This window comes from Schistocerca cancellata, chromosome 7 (genome assembly GCF_023864275.1).
Source record: "Schistocerca cancellata isolate TAMUIC-IGC-003103 chromosome 7, iqSchCanc2.1, whole genome shotgun sequence".
Classification (NCBI taxonomy): domain Eukaryota; kingdom Metazoa; phylum Arthropoda; class Insecta; order Orthoptera; family Acrididae; genus Schistocerca; species Schistocerca cancellata.
In genome coordinates, this window is record NC_064632.1 from 128,247,726 (window position 1) to 128,264,056 (window position 16,331).

The window sequence follows — 16,331 nt, forward strand, 5'->3', positions numbered from 1 at the left end:
ATAAATGTCACATTATGTCATTTTATTCTCATTCACATCAACATTTTGTTTTCGATGTAACGTTTTGGAATGTGCTTCACAAATAAGAGAAGTGAAACATGTATGGCAAGATACGAACTGCCTTCTGTTAGTTGCATAGACAGAACACATCTCCATGAACTCGAAAAATTGTTTAAGAGAGTGTCAAAGAATAAAAAGACGCATAGAATGTGGTTGTAACTCGCTTCTAGAGATCCAAATGATGAAGCAGCCTACTTGTCTATATGATAAATCAACAATTTGGTTCATAAAAACAAAATTTAAAAAATTGACTTTTCAAGAGCATGTGGCGAGTGCAGCTATAGAAATTCATTTAGTTTATAACACACGTCTGATGAATCAAAAAGTTTCATATATGGTGCTACAATCTGAAAATATTGTGGCGGGAATCTTTCAACTCTGTCCACTGTTGTTAAGGATTCGATCACAGATAAATACTTGTGACAAGCTAGAGTACAAAGACGCTTGCTGCTAGTTTCATTTGCAGTAATTTAAGATGTGATCTTAGTTAGATTTCTGTCTGACCACACTCTTGGTAATCGCTAGGTATCCAGAAAGAATGGTGAATTATATGTCACAAGAAAAAATATAAATTTCACTGTCAGTTGTTTCACGCACAGCGCTTTCATCATTCATTTCTTAAACAAATGTAAGTCACAAAATCAAAGATATTCATTACTGAGAAGGTACACTCTTATGTGTAAATAACAACAAATATTTCAGAAAAATGCTTAACTTTGACTATGAACGAAGTCTCAGAATGTGTTACAAACACGAAGAGGGAAATAAAATGTTTTGGTATCACGGGGTATGAGAATCTACGACCTTTGAGACAGCAGTTTGTTACGTTATCAACTTCACTATTACAACTCGCATACCTTTGGTGCTATATTCCACGTAACACTCCTGAAAGATGCAGGCTGACTTCATTGACGAATGATGGCGTGAGCCGTATATGCATGAAATTTTGGGAGGTTTCCTGTATCAGGCTTCACAAAATTCCTTTGCACTGTTACTTAAAAGTTTTAAATGTGTTTTGATAATTAATAAGGAAACCATTTGCAGAAAAAGTACATGAAGTCACTAGTCATTTCAGCTATCACTCACGTGATGTATGTAAGCAGAGCCAACCGTTTGAAATTTAATGGCCTTTTAAACTCTTAATTACACAAAAATAGCAAGTATTTTGTGAGAATGTTGACCAAAACTATTTTTTTATGTTATGATCATTCACAGTAACAATACAAACCACATTTCTAACAAAGGTAAATAATCTGTTATGAGCTCACTTTCCATCTGGATGCACCCTTGTGATTCTTCAGTGACACCATCACTAATTCCGAAGCTAAAACTGCTCAATATGTTTAAAATAACAAATTCTAGGTGTAAATAAACCACACGAGAGGGCCATACTGAAATCCAAAACCTCTCGGTACAATTGTCGAAAAATTGGCAGGAAGAACGATCAGTGGCAGATTTCAGAAGCTTACTGAATACGAACTTCGGATAAAGAACCAAAAATGACGTAACTACTGACGTTAACCTACTGCACTGATCGGTATGAACGGTACAGAATAGGGATCCAGGCAATACCTCTCTCTGGGCCTGGCCTGTTCCAGGGTCACATGCGAACCCTACCTGTCGACGCGGGGCTGGGAATTATGCATTACGCAATCACCTGTTAAGTGTCAGACATGTGAGCCAGCCTTCAGGAGGGCACAGGGAGGAAGAAGAAAAAGAGGAGCTTCAAACGCAGAAGCAAAGGAAGGATAGGAGAAAGTAAAAGAAGAAAGGAAAAAAGGAAAAACTGTGTTGAGATTGTAAAATGCGGAACATATTCCCAAAAACACCCCAGACATGTTCCCCAAGGGAGGGGAAAAGGAATAGCAAAAGGACAGACATGCAGCACAGAAGGGAAAAGATGTTACTAAGGCTAGGGACCCGCGGAAGCCAAGCACGGACTCGCCAAAGAGTGGCAAGCCTTTGGGGGGAAGGGGGCGTATTCCATGTGAATGTGGCATGTCTTACATGGGACAGACTATTAGAACAGTCAAGGAGAGATACAAGGAACATTGGCAACATACTCGACAATAACCACCAAGCAAATCAGCTGTCATCAAACACTCTCTTGATTACAATTATGAAATGATATACTGTAAGACCAGTATCGTGATGCAAATGTAAAGTTTGTAGGGCAGTATAATTAAAGAGTCTATTGAAATAAGGATTTCAGAAAACTAATAAACACGGACAGTGGTTTCAATTTAAATACTACTTGCAGTGCGACAATCAATTTATTACAATCTCATCAGCCACCAAATTCACCAGAGTTGGAAAGAACTGAGGGACGTTGCGTTCCACTGAACAGAAGTGTGAGCTCCAAAAAACGAAAGAATATCAAAGGATGCTGAGAGTCAAAGGTGGCCGTATATAGGTTGCAAGTTCAACAATAGTTCACAGTCTGGTTGGAGTCCACAACGTGAGTACACTTACCAGAAAAACTCACAGTACCTCACAAAAACGGTTGAGTCTGTCATCTAAATACTGCACATTAAATTAAACCAATAGACTAAAACTGCAGAAACTGCAAAAAGGTACGAAATTTAGAAGGTGAGACCTGATAAAGTTGGAAGATGCAGAGGTTGTTGAGAGTTTCAGAGCAAACACAAGGTAACAACTGATTTGAAGAGGGAAAAGGCACACAGTAGAAGACAAATCGGTGGCTTTGAGAGATGAAATAGTTAATACAGCACAGGATCAAATACGTAAAAAAAAAACAAGGTCTAGTAGAAACGCCTGGATAATACAGGAGATATTGAACTTAATTAACTGATGAAAGGAGAAATAAAAATGCAGTAAATGAAGCATGTGAAAGCGAATACAAGTGTCAAAAAAAAGAGATCGACACAAAGTGCAAATTGGCAAGCACGAATGGCTAGAGGACAAATGTCAGGAGTTAGAAACATGTATGACTAGTGGAAAGACAGATATTGTCTCTAGGAAACTTAAAGAGGCTTTTGGAGAAAACAGAAGCAGCTGTATGAATACCAAGAGCTCAGATGGAAAACCAGTTCTAAGCAAAGATGGGAAAGATGGAAGGAGTATATAGAGGGTGTACACATGGGTGATGTACTTTAGGGCAATATTATGGAAATGGAAGAGGATGTAGATGAAGATGAAAAGGGGGACATGATACTGTGTGAAGAATTTGACAGAGCACTGAAAGACCCAAGTTGAAACAAGACTTCAGGAGTAGACGACACTCCTTCAGAACTACTGATAGCTTTCTGAGAGCCAGCCATGACAAAACTTTTCCATCTAGTGTGCAAGATGTATGTCACAGGCGAAGTACCCTCATACTTCAAGAAGAATATCGTAATTCCAATCCCAAACAAAGCAGGTGCTGACAGGTGAACTATCCATTGAAGAAGTCTTGGATGCAAAATACTAACACGTTATTTACAGAAGAATGGAGAAACTGGCAGAAGCCAACCACAGAGAAGATAAGTTTGGATTCCGGAGAAATGTAGGAACATGCGAGGCAATACAGACCCTACAAATTCTCACAGAAAATAGGTTAAGAAAAAGTGGACCTATGTTTATAGCATTTGTGGACTTAAGAGAAAGCTTTTGAAAATGCTAACTGGAATACTCTCTTTTCTGAAAGTAGCTGGGGTAAAATACAGAGAGCAAAAGGCTATTTACAAGTTACACAGAAACCAGATTGCACTTATAAGAGTAGTTGTTGCTGTTGTTGTTGTTGTTGTTGTGGTCTTCAGTCCTGAGACTGGTTTGATGCAGCTCTCCATGCTACTCTATCCTGTGCAAGCTTCTTCATCTCCCAGTACCTACTGCAGCCTACATCCTTCTGAATCTGCTTAGTGTATTCATCTCTTGGTCTCCCTCTACGATTTTTACCCTCCACGCTGCCTTCCAGTACTAAATTGGTGATCCCTTGATGCCTCAGAACATGTCCTACTAACCGATCCCTTCTTCTAGTCAAGTTGTGCCACAAACTCCTATTCTCCCCAATTCTATTCAATACCTCCTCATTAGTTATGTGATCTACCCATCTAATCTTCAGCATTCTTCTGTAGCACCACATTTCAAAAGCTTCTCTTCTCGTCCAAACTAGTTATTGTCCATGTTTCACTTCCATACATGGCTACACTCCATACAAATACTTTCAGAAACGACTTCCTGACACTTATATCTATACTCGATGTTAACAAATTTCTCTTCTTCAGAAATGCTTTCCTTGCCATTGCCAGTCTATATTTTATATCCTCTCTACTTTGACTATCATCTGTTATTTTGCTCCCCAAATTGCAAAACTCCTTCACTACTTTAAATGTCTCATTTCCTAATCTAATTCCCTCAGCATCACCCGACTTAATTTGACTACATTCCATTATTCCATTATATGTAGTAGAATTAAATCAGGTATTGCTGAGGGAATTAGATTAGGAAATGAGACAATGAGTAGTAGATGTCTTTTTGTTATTTGGGCAGCAAAATACCTGATGATGGCCAAAGTGGAGAGAATGTAGACTGTCAAAGGTAAGAAAAGCGTTTCTGAAGAAGAGAAATTTGTTAACGTCAAGTATAGACGTGTCAGAAGTCTTTCCTGAAAGTATTTGTATAGAGTGTTGCCATGTATGGAAGTGAAACATGGACGATAAACCGTTTAGACAAGAAGAGAACAGAAGCTTTTGAAATGTGGTGTTACAGAAGAATGCTGATGATTAGAGGGGGTAGATCACGTAACTAATGATGAGGTACTGCACAGAACTGGGGAGAAAAGAAATTCTGAGACATCAAGGACTCACCAATGAAGTGTGGGGAGTAGAAACTGTAGTGGGAGACAAAGAAATGAATACAGTAAGCAGATTCAGAACAGTGTAGGTTATTGTAGTTATTTGGAGATGAAGATACTTGCACAGGATACAGTAGCATGGAGAGCTGCACCAAATCACTCCTAGGAGTGAAGACCATCCCCACAACACCAACAGCCACAATTTGGCAAACACCCAGAAGCACGCTATTAACCTTTTTAAATATCTTCACTGATTTCTTAGTTGTATCTTTATTTTTAGACATATTTTTATATAAGTTTTACATATTCATAGCTTGATGCTCATTTTACCATCATGGCCGCTCTACAAAATAATTTTATCTGTTGCTGTTAAGGTGTAGGTGCTTTTGTAGAGCGTACATATATGGTTATCAACAGGTAACTCATAGCTACATGACTATCACAATATTTTGTGGTCAAGTCATGCATATTATTACTATGTCACACGTTTCTAAATTTATAATAAGTAATTGTTGGGTTCAAATTAATGATATGGTTGTAATAGAAGGAACATTTCACGTAGGAAAAATATACCTAAAAACAAAGATGATGTGACTTACCAAATGAAAGTGCTGGCAGGTAGACAGACACACAAACGAACACAAACATACACACAAAATTCAAGCTTTCGCAACAAACTGTTGCCCACATCCTTTCGTCTTTCCCTCTCCTTTCCTGATGAGGCAACAGTTTGTTGCGAAAGCTTGAATTTTGTGTGTATGTTTGTGTTCGTTTGTGTGTCTGTCGACCTGCCAGCACTTTCATTTGGTAAGTCACATCATCTTTGTTTTTAGGTATATTTATAATAAGTAAGTAATATTGGAGTAAAGGAGACCAGTCACCAAACAGTAGTAGTGTTGACTCATTGACAGGCCCAGACAAAAGAATATGAGAAGTTGCTAGCTTCTGGAAGACAACATGGATATGAGGGACATCCTACCCAAGACCCTTCCCATTGCTCTTAAAGTAGTATACTGTTGCCCAGGCAACCTACTCTACATCCTGGTCCATCCATACACCACTTCCACTCCCAACCTAATGCCACAGGGGCAAGTCCTTGTGGAAGAGACAGGTGAAGACCTGCCCAATTCACCAAACCAGCACTTCCTACTTCCGTCCTGACACAGGCTTATCCTATCCCATCAGAGGCAATGCCACCTGTGAAAGCAGTCATGTTGTATACCAAATCTGCTGCAATCACTGCCCAACAGCCTTTTATGTCAGCATGACAATCAACCAGCTGTCCTCCAGAATGAATGGTCGCCACCATACTGTGGCCAAGAATGAAGTGGTGCACCTAGTGGCACAATGCACACCTAGTGGCACAATGCACTCCTGTGCACAATGGCTGCTTCACAACCCATGCCATCTGGATCGTTACCTCCAGCAACAGCTTGTGTGCATGCATGCACATTCGTTCTTTAGCTTGTCAAGGGATTTTTTCCAAAAGATAGTGAGTTTTCGTTCTCTTTCGTGTGTACTTGTTGACAACTTCTGCTATTCTGCTCCCATTATTCAGTGAGTGGTCTCCTTTATACCACTAATAAACATATACAATGAATTTTGTTTTTTATGAACATGAAACTCTAAAAGGGTTTTTTTGCCCAAAAGGTGTTCAATATGAGACCTTTCTTTAAAATATTGGTTCTTGTGGTCCACATAATACAGCCAATATCTGTTATTTCTACATAACACAACATCTGATACACCCATACTTAATGGACATTCAAGTAAACATCTACAAAAATTGGTGACAAGCACTAGCAAGTACATGGGAGTCAGTGAACACAGGTCACATACCCAAGGAATATTCGAACTACAGCAGTCTAAAAGAGGATGCAAGGAAGGAATCAAGGAGAAAAAAGGAGATAAAAACAGAAAGGACTCATACAAATGCAAGTGTCCCATTAGACAGAAAAAAAAATACTTCAAAAGAAAAGTATTCGTCACAGAAGTAAACAGCAGCCATCAGTGTTCAGTAGGTCATCCATTAGCAAGGAAGATTGACAACATACACACCAACTTTCAACCTTCAAACACAAAAAGTCAGGAGATTCAGTTTTAAAAATCGGGAGACGCGAATGATCAACAACTGCAGATCATTTTTGGCATAATCCTCAGACAACTTACGTGAGTCTTTCCCTATGACATCACAAAGCTATAGAATGGCGATGAAAATACTAGATATACTGAAAACTTTGATTCCATACCCCTTTCCTATAGCATACCCCAAATATCAGTACTAGGTTTGGATGTTTTCCAACACTCTTTTAACTCCGTTCTTCATTCCAACCACTGCTGGTGCATTACCACAACATATGGCTAAACAGTTATGGAATGGAATATTACACTCTTCACAGTGATAAGAAGTGTTCCTGTGTTGATACCAATGGAATCCCATTTTGAGTTAAGGGCAGATAATAAGCTGCTTTCAATTTTTTGGGTATCTTATTTTAAAATGTAACAACTACAGGAAATAAATTAGAACCCCCTTCATTAATATAGTCTGTTTAAACAGAAAACGGTCAACCATTCAAAAGTTTCTATGGCTACCGCTTTTTTCTTTTTCACCATTTCTGCTATAAGTGTGACATTTTGTGTTCTTCCACAGCTGTATTTTTTTGCTGCTATATTGCTATCTGGAAAAATTTTCTTGATCAGGTGTCTTACATGCTCAGCACGACTGACTGGCAAATTGTGTTCTAAAATAAACAATTTAAATAAGCATTCAGTGTTTCTCACTCCATCACTTTCACTTTTAACATTGAATACCAAGTTTTTTTATATTGTTTACACTCAACATTTTCTCGGTAATTTTTTGTTTCCATGTTTTGGAAATATTGCTTTTGCCACCATGTGATATACAAATGTTACATCGGCAAAAAGTACCAAGTCCAAACATGGACCTTTCCTAAGATTCGATAATGCACGGAAACTGTTCCAAATCATACTTCAAGGAAACAAGAGTTATATTTTTTGACATAATGAAAAACAAAATGCCAAATCAAAATACAGTGAATATGACAAATAAGACACATGAAATAACTGCTTAAACAAAAATAAAGTCTTTCAAAGAGAATATGGCAAGTGAAATAACTATGTACTCAAAAACAAAGCCTTTTAGTGGATAAGACAGGTGAAATAACTACGTACACAAAAATAAAGTCTTTCAGTAATCTGGGAAAACAAAATAACACTCATACCTCCCCACTTTAAAGATTTATATTGATAATAATAATGCTGAATAATAAGCAACTTCACTTCAGCACAGTGACAACATACATACGCAGATCCAAACAGAGCACAACACTGAGCAACATGAGTATACATTTTACAAAGTGCATGGGAAAGAGGAAAAATAAGAATTGGTGTAGAGGTCGCACATGACTTCCTTATTTTTATAAATTTTGAAACGTATATTGAGATAATACAATTAATGAGTGAAGGACTTCTGAACTCTGACCACTAGCCAAAAAAGCTGAAATGGTAGATTTTCACAACAAATGTGTTAGGTTTGAGGACAATTACCTAAAATTTTGGAGATATAATGGAATAATTGGAAGGCAGAGAAAAAGTGTAGAATTGAGAGTCTCCTCCTAACTCAGGAGAGTTGGCAGATATGCAATAAGGAAGTGTAACAAGACTGTGCAGGTCCTTGGAGGTAAGACCACACTTGACAAGAATGCTCAAGGCCTCTCCAGGCCTGTCAGTACTTAACATAGTTCCCTGTCAAGTTTTCTTTGAATTCTTGTTTAACATGTATTTAGAGCATAGATCCATTAGGATAAATACAATTACTATTTTGGTTACTGTTTGCGATGTACCTCTCATTTTGGACAAAATTTATTTGTCAATTTTAAGACTGTATTTGGATGCTGCAATTAACAGGAATAACTTGTTTTCTCAAGCAGCAATGCAGAATACTATAGCGGCAAGTAAGCTGTATCCAGATTTGGAACACAGGCAGTGAGATGGGCTGGATCATATGGCACCCAAGTACTACAGTGGTGTGGGGAACTATGAGCAAGCCATTGATGACTGCATCCTCTAAAATACCTTTCTTGTGTTATATGTTAATTATGACATAATCAATTAAGTTGAGAGTCATAAGAAAAGTTGAAGACATGATGAACAGATGACGGAAGCTGAAGGTCAAAGCCAAAGTACTAGAAAGAAAAAGAAAGTTGAAGGCTGTCTCACATGACAGCCAACACTGGGTCATGATGGAATCACTGTACCAAGGATCATCACATTCAACAAATGAGTGAAAAGTTTAAAGGCAAAATTCTCAGTGATGTGCATTCTAAAATAATAACCATAGAGCCACCATTTGCTTAACAAATAGTTGTCCTAAATGGCACAGAGACACAATAAAGTGGAAAGAAAGGAAATATCCTGTATGCAGTGTACATATGTCTCATGAACAGCATTTATTGAAGAGTGTTCATATGGATTACTATCAAATGGTACACAGACCGCAGAATTTGTGGGTGAAATTTTTTCTTTGTGTTGTAATGCCATTGCTAAATTTTTGGCATTACTAAATTGAAGCAACACCACAGTAGCTGATTGTTGGTGATGCTGACATGTAGCACGTGTCTGGAAGCAGCATAATGGCACGACAAGTGTGTTACTAATCACTATAAATACCCCCTGAGTCTAGAACAGGAGTGCTCAGTCAAGCAGCACCCTCTATGACATTGGATTCGCGTCTGTTTCCAGCACTCTACGAGCCAGACAGCAGCCTGCTTATGATTCTAAGTCCACCACTGCAGACTTAGGCAACAACAGAGAGTCAACCCTCGGGACCGCGGCAGAACCAAACTTCTGCCTTGAAGGGCAGTTGTTCACAGTCAAGGCAGTACTGCCACTGTCCCTCCACACCAGGGCAAGGTCTTGACCCAGTAGCCACAGCCGCCTGCAGGAATTCAGAGGACGCATGCATCACTGACACTGCTCACTCAGAGCCACATAGTGCTAACTCAGGCATGCACTGCTGAGTGGGATAAACATTGCCAGCAAAGCAGAACACAGATGTCAATCAGCCATCACACCGCCACAGTCTTTCATCATTATCAGCATTGTCTGTGGACTATGCGCCTGCAGAGGGTGTATTTAGGGACACCATAGCACACTGACATGTAACCCAAGATGAATAAAATATGTCGGGTCTTGCAGCACAGTTTTCTTGGTCATCCCCAACTTGCACTTCACCTTCACAACCCGCCACTCCACCGCCTCTGCAACATGGTGACCCCATTCAACCCTGAGTCACTACCATATGTACAGAGTGGTGCAAAAAAAAAATAATTACTTTCAAAACTTCATTCACCATGAATAACTGAAATTTTGAATAATGTACAATTTGAAAAACAATTTATCACAAATAATTATCTGGTGTTGTTCTGCATGGAAAAAGCAGCTCATTTCGGTAAACAGTTTTATAATCTTACAGTATTGACAAACAAGATGTGTACGTGAACAAGAGAAAAAAATTCCTGGATTTCCCGGTTAAAAATACATTTTCTCCCAGGTGAAAATACACTTTTTCCGTGTGAAGTGGCAGTATACTTTCCCTCGGAACTGTGAAAGTTATCAATTCTTTGAATGGCTACAGTTTTATAGAACAGCATAGAATTTCTTGGCACTTTAGACAACGAAACTGGGGGGAGGGGGGGACACGTTTTGGGAAGATCTTTGATGTGCAGTAACATGTACACTGCATATTTTCGTATTACAAAAGTATAAATGTGAATTCCACCAAACAATGAAAGTTACTTCCCAAAGCATTGAAATCAAGATGCGATGCACTTTTGTAAGCCAGTCACAGCCCATTTCACATGATCTCGCCAGCCGATGACAACGGATATTCAGTATATAGGACACACATGACGTAGTCAGTCAATAGCAACATCACTATTAAGTAGCGCGAACACACAAACAGGAAAAATTAATGGTTTAAATTAATATACATAGTGTAGCTTTCACATATAACATTGGTCTCTAAGATTTGTGAGGACGAGGAAACCACTGGCTTACCCCCCCAATAATATCGCAACCCTACCGCAGCAAGAACAACTGTATCTTTGTCAGATTAGTTCTCTGTAGTACGCGCTGTATGCTACGTGCATTGTGTATACGTTGCGAGAATAAAAGTATTCATAGTAAGTAATGGGAGTGCAAGTGATTATCATCGTAATTACCGCCCCGCTCTCCACTACCAACAGACTAACAAGCTGCAAGAGAAGCTAAGCTTTCACATAGACTGTTGATCTTTTTTGCACATGTTATACTTTAAGATACATCACACAAATGTGCCAGTAAAATGTTTAATGACGACATAAATTTCTGATCTTCTGGGTTCTAAATTCTTCTAAATGGCTCACCTCAAACAGCTGATTTTTAAACGAGAGTCAAATGCTCCAAGATTTACGAAATTCATCGTACATTCTTGCACACAGTTCATCTTGTGTTAAAGGAAACTCACTTTGAAAGTCAAGCCTAGTTTACACGACGACACTAGGTTGCAGGCAACATGCCCCGCATTTGCCCAACTCAATGGTGAAACTAAATGCTTTCGGCATATTCCAACTTTGGCGACACTAGTTGCAGGAGTTTTGAGGTTATGTGAGTTCATAGCATCTGCACAAACTGCAATATGAAGTGGGGAACAGAGAGTAATGTTCGATTTTTGGATATCTATGCTTTGCATTGGTGTTTGTGGGATTTCAGTGATGCTGATTACAAAAACAAGCAACATATTGCTACTCCTGAGACAGTCATGTGCGATGAGAACATAGAGGGTTTCACAATATCTGAGCTACAGGGCAAAATTTATTGAATTAGGAGCAAATATACAACTTAATTAAAAAAAATACAAGCAAGTACAATTCTGGCTGTGGAAATGCTCGCATCTACAAGACTAAAATCCCATCATTCTAGTTGGCCGACTCTTTTTTAAGGAATATTGCTGACAGGAGGGAAGGGTACACAAATCAAGAAGCTGCATTCTTTATTCAATATTCATCTATTTAAAACGTTGCAGCAGTGCTCCCCATTCACATATGTTTGAATTTTGAAATATTTGCACTGTACAGATCTATCTTCAAGACAGTAGTTTGTAAACCATTCTCTTCTTAATTCGACTTGCTTTGAATAATTATTGCTGTTAACGTTAATAATTATCACTGTTAATGAAAAACTCATCATCAACTAAAACTGCATCTTCTAGCATGCCTAGTGTTCTTGATTTTAATGCACGAAATGTGATGTGTAATTTCAGATCTAGTGACAGTGCTTCATGCATTACAGTATCTTTTCCTTATCACATAATTAACACTATTTACAAAAAAACGTGAACACATCTGGAGACATTCTAAGATAATTAAGAGAACTTCCTGGGTCTTCCACTATAAATTATTTCAACAAGGCAACCGAGCAAGACCTGACGTCTTCTCTTCTTCCAGTCACGAATCCTAACATGTTTCTTATTTTCTTCTTATGCAGCGATTCCACACAGCAAGCTCTAACTCTGTCTTAACTTGTGCGACGTGCAGCTGCCAGAACTTTCATTTCAGACAAGACTCAGGTACACACAGAATGATGAAACTGAAGTGTATTTTGGTTTCGTCGTGTCTACAGTCATATACGAAAGCAACTGCATGAAACTCATTCCACACAACGAGTGGCGCAACCCAATGTTGTCGTGTAAACTAGGCTTAATGCTTTTCAAACGACCATTCGCAATATTTTCCCATGACCTGTTAGAAACAGGTTCATTTCACCAGTTGCCAGAGAGCTGTGCAGCTATGATGACATAGGAAGCCCGTATGATCATTTGTGTAAAACATTAAAAGATCTTACATTATGTCATAAAAGAAACAAGACATCAGAGGATCCTCCAAGTGCATTGGAATTTCGTAAACCATAGTAAAATGTGTAATTCGGTCTAGAGTACACGTTCACATGTCCAGATTCCCAATGAAGTAGGGCTTGAGCTGATTGATGTTAAGCTTTTCAGTGTGGTTTCCAGGATGTAAATTTTCTTGGAGTACCAGTACCGTATTATATCCAGTTTGGTTCTTTATTATGGACTAATGCCATATATGCTAAAAGACGAAAACGTGCATTTGAAATGCAACGAACAGTTGAAACTAGCCAACAGAGTGGAATTAAACACTTTGTTTTGAATAAATTCACTGCCTCAGCAGAAAATATCAATAAAAGCACAATTTCTTTAACAAACTGACAAAAATAACTTCATTGTTTTGCCAGGTGTTTAATGTTTGACTGTCATAAAGGAAAAAATAAAATAAGATCTCAAACTAATAACATTATAGCCCTCTGTAATTGTGTGAATGTATTTTAATTTACTTGATAGCTCCTGGCCACATAAACCAGTTCTGTTTTCATTTGACATTGACATAAGAGCAGCAAACGAAAAGGAAACAGCAAAATCACTAAACGTAAACATGGGTCACGTGGACCCTACCCACCTCCCTAGTACAACTCAGACTGCTCTGTGCACCTGCACTGGATTTAAGGTATTTCCGAACCCACCCACCCCCCCCCCCCCCCCCCAACGTTTCAGATAGGACGCTAAAAACTTAAAAAATTGACTTTTCAAAAACATGTTCATTTTGTAGTACACATCTTTCTGAACAGCCTGATACATAAAACATATATGTTCAAGGAAATGTAAGACATGTTATTCAGTCAAAGTGCGCCAAAGTGCAGTGCCACCCCTCTTCACACAACATTCTTCTATTGCACGTCACTGTATTTTGCTCTGTGGAATTCAAATGCGTGTATTTTGTAATGGATGCCATCAAACTATATTCACGACAGTGGGAATTAAAATGTCCTGTGGTGCCTCTCCTGCTCCCAGTCAGCCAGTTCGACATCCTGCCCCTCTTAAAAGAACTTGCAATTAATACTGGATGGGATTATTTGTAACTGGGAGAACAGGAACATTTCCGAAAATTTGCACTCTTTATTGCCTATTAGCTAATAACTTGCTGTTTTGTGTGACAAAATTAAATATAGGATATATAAAGACAGGAAACAAGCAAGACTGTACACATTTCTTCAATCCTCAGGTCCTAGCATTTTTTCTCTCTAATCTTGCTACAGCTTTACATGGCATGCTTGCCTTTCTGTGAAAGGATGTACTACCTCACCAAAGTTCATCAAATGTTTTGCTATATGAAAAATCAAAATGCTGTCTAACACTGAGAAAGCTGTTAATATAAATAGTACCCAATACTGGTGTGATTTCTCAATCTGATTACGTCTATTTTGTCACAGTCTGCTAGATGAAACAAAATAGGCCTGTCTAATATTGCAGCAATTTTAACACACACCAAATAAACGAGACTGTTTTGGCACAAATGGTCATTTTTATAGCACGACAGAATATAATTCACACAATAACAATATCAAATGCCTAATGGGCCTACTAAAAGCAAAAAGCTTTATGTTAGGAAATAGTTTCACATTTCATTCATACATTCCAGCTTCTCAAGCATGAAAGCTAAAAGTAGTAGTACGAAATTTTTATATAAATTTGGAATCGTCTTATTCTTCCATAATTTGTGTGATGTCCCCGTTTCTTCTCCTTGCTTGATCTAACAAACAATCTTCTCATCACTAATTCTGAAACCATTCCTGACAGTGCAAGACTCATTCTCTGGTTAACTTCACTAACACCGCAACAATGGAAATGAACGGAAATGAGCATTTGGTGTCATTGGCCAGAAGGCCCCTTAAGGGGTAATTCTGGCCGCCTTTGTGCAGGTCTTATTACACTCAACGCCACACTGGGCGACCTGTCTGTGCGCCGGATATGTATGAAATAATGATGAAGACAACACAATACCCAGTCCCTGATCGGAAAAAATCCCTGACCCAGCCGGGAATCGAACCCGGGCCTGTTGGATGGCAATCCATCATTCTGACCACTCAGCTATCGGGGCAGACACTGCAACAATCACCGGTTTAGTTATCCCACGTTTATTCTTCAGTTGCGCATTATTACATGTTCATAAACCGCGTTTTCTGCACTACTCCCAGAACAGAACTTAGACAGCTGCTGGCTAGGTCTGTACAACTGGCCCTTACTAGTGTAGCAATGAAGGCCAAAACTTTTCTGTCAAAATTTAATTTTCTTGGATACACTGGGAAGATAAAACATAAACTTTCTTATCTGTTATTCCTGTTTGGCATTTATTTCCTCTCTGGCAGGCTAAATCTATGGCTTTTGTTAGTAATTATAAAAGAGCTGATCATTCATACACCCAGACAGCGATTGGCATTCACCCGTTCGGCTTTATTCACCTCAGCTCATTATAGCCCCGTCCCCTTTTGTCTGCAATGACCGGGATTCCTCTGAGAGACATCATGTACACCATACATGCATTAAAAAATCAAATTATGATTCATTCAGAAATCAATTTAGAATGTGTTCGAAAATATTAAAAAAAAAAAAAAATCAGCAGGGATACGTTTCAAAATCATATGACTAATTGATAGACCAACGTGTGCTGGATGCTAGGCGCTTTGTGAAACAAGGTTTTTTTTCCTCAAGAATATGAATCTGGTGCCCTCCCTGAAATTGCCGCCTGAGGCAGACGCCAAGGTTTGCTCCCACCCCCACAGATCCAGGCCTGCTGTGGAGGTGTGAACCTGGCAGCTTGTGGGTGGCAGCAAAATTTTTCCACGTAGCATCTAGCTGCTTACTGCTACTGCTTATACACCTAACAGCCACACTTCTGCAGCCAGAAGCCGGAGAAGGTACTATTCATATGTGACTGAACCGCACATGCGCATGAGCCCACTCACAACTGCTCGAAGGAATCTAATTTAAACAGTTGTGACGTCATGCTCATCGGGGCAATTTGTTGTTATGAAGCATTGCATAGTCTTCCTAAAGCCTTTGACACATTTTGCTGTTGGCAGATGCTTGTATGAGTGATGTGTTTTGTTGTTGTGTGTGGCCCATTTCCTTTGCAACTGAAGTTTTATTTTCAATTTTTGCTCATGTTCTTGTTTTACTGCTGCAGTATTATTCTGCAGCAGCAGGATACAGTAATATCCTTTGTTAGAGTATTGGTTCTTACCAGAAAAAATTACAAAAATTTAACTGAAAACTATAACAATGAAAAATTCCCAGGTTTTTCCCAGATTTCTCCTGAATGAAAAAATTCCCAGGTTTTTCCCGGATCTTCCGGTTGTCCCAGGCCTGATAAAATATCACACATTACATTTTAATTCCATAGTATTTTTTTTAATTAAACTAAAAATGGTATCGAATATTACTACTGCAAGAGAGTGACAGGTAGGATATAGATCTCACCATAATCTGATGGAAAAGAAATTTAGTATGGACTTTTATGTATTTCTGTAATTTTGTAAAATTTATTTATTTTGTAATAAGATT

At 38.6% G+C, this 16,331-nt stretch overlaps 1 protein-coding gene across 1 annotated transcript in view; it reads right to left on the reverse strand.

The window, feature by feature from the left end:
* Nucleotides 1–16,331, reverse strand: part of LOC126092360 (gastrula zinc finger protein XlCGF57.1-like) — a 128,985-nt gene that overhangs the window by 53,577 nt on the left and 59,077 nt on the right. The gene's annotated exons all lie outside the window — the stretch shown is intronic.